Source organism: Monopterus albus, unplaced genomic scaffold, assembly GCF_001952655.1.
Source record: "Monopterus albus unplaced genomic scaffold, M_albus_1.0 scaffold52.1, whole genome shotgun sequence".
Lineage (NCBI taxonomy): Eukaryota > Metazoa > Chordata > Actinopteri > Synbranchiformes > Synbranchidae > Monopterus > Monopterus albus.
Window position 1 is genome coordinate 322,695 of NW_018127932.1, and position 1,519 is coordinate 324,213.

The 1,519-nt window shown below is 39.8% G+C and overlaps 2 protein-coding genes across 4 annotated transcripts in view; one reads left to right on the plus strand and one right to left on the minus strand.

Annotated features, from left to right (window-relative positions):
• Positions 1 to 1,519, minus strand: part of wdfy4 (WDFY family member 4) — a 45,759-nt gene that overhangs the window by 10,433 nt on the left and 33,807 nt on the right. The gene's annotated exons all lie outside the window — the stretch shown is intronic.
• lrrc18a (leucine rich repeat containing 18a) overlaps positions 1 to 1,519 on the plus strand; it is a 3,814-nt gene that overhangs the window by 1,018 nt on the left and 1,277 nt on the right. For 2 of the 3 annotated variants that reach the window (XM_020601578.1, XM_020601581.1), the window contains exon 2: positions 170 to 280. The gene's annotated coding sequence lies outside the window, so the exon portion shown is untranslated. Of the gene's footprint in view, positions 76 to 169; positions 281 to 1,519 lie in introns of all 3 variants that reach the window. The other variant, XM_020601579.1, reaches the window with a different exon arrangement.

Here is a 1,519-nt window from a genome sequence, read left to right on the forward strand (position 1 = left end):
GGGAAGCTAGGGAAATGCTGTTATACATAAAGAGTGCATTCCTGATCTTTCTTCTCAACTTAACCACAACATTTTGTGAGAAAGGATTGCCACGTATGATTTGTACAACTTTTACATTCTGAGCAAATCTTAAATGAAAGCTCTTTCTTTTGTTGCTGTGCTATAACAGGGGTTACAGGCTTCGAGCTGAAAGGCCGGTCCACAGGACCCAAAGCTGTTGGAATATTTCTATAACTGAAGACAATCTCATCACTTGATTGGTATCAAGAGATACATTATGGTGAGTGCTGTATATATTCTCATTTATGTTGGAAAAAAAGAATAGCAAAAAATAGCAAATAAGAATACAGCAAGAAACCAACTGAAAAATTTAACAGCATATCAAATCAAATCAAAAATGTATTTATATAGCACTTTATAACATCTGGTTGACCAAAGTACTTCACATAAAGAACAAAAAGAGCAAATTAAAAGTTTTTAAGATAAAGAAAACAGTAAACTAGAATAAGAGCCAACAACAATGAATATCAGACTCCATTAAGAATCAAAATGGCTTAGTAAATAAAAAAAGTCTTAAGGAGAGATTTAAATATAGCCAAATCTATAGCAGATCTAATATTTAAAAGGCAAATTATTACAAAGCTTTGGAGCCATGATGACAATAGCCCTATTGTCCAATTGTCCATGACAGGACCTTACACACAAGACTAAAATCTAAGAGGTCTGACTGGGGCATGCTGTTGAATGAGACTGCTGAGATACAGTAAGTGGGTTTAGAGAGCAAAGGGCTACTTGAAGGGTAGCTGGACTCCAACACCAATAACTCCTCCCCTCATCCAATAACGCTTGACCAAATTATTTTGTAAAACTACACTAAATCAATCATTGTATTTGGCCCAGTGTGTGTTATCTAATTGCAGGCAATAATTTCATGCAATAGTTTTCTATAGGAGGTTATAATGGGAACAAGCACCAGTGGATAACCTCTCTCATCCTGAGGATGATGAATGAGGCGAGAGAGGGCCTTGGGGTGTAACACAGACACAAACAGACACACACCTTGCTCCTTCAGACAGGGAGGGAAAAGAGTGAAGCCCTCATCACACTCCCTAACTACTGGATAATTTATCAAAGTCCTGATTTGACTCTTTGTGCACGCGCACATGTACTGTAGTACAGTGCATCCATTAGTTTGTCAACACACTTGCATGTGAATGACCCACACACACACACACACACACACACACACACACACACACACCTTCCTTGCCTGAAAAGAGCCAAACAGCTCAATCAGTTGAATGGTGAGGGAGCATCAGCACTCATTTGTTTTTGCTGTATTACCCAGTGTCGCCTCTCTCCTATTGTTCCCTAGCATTAGCCTTAATTAGAGAGTCGTGCTCTTAAATACCCCCATGGGCAACACTGGGTGAGGATGCACTAGCGCAGACATAGCACTGAGACACGCACACACGCACTCACCGAGGCATACGCACACCGCTCAAGCTCTCATTCTTCA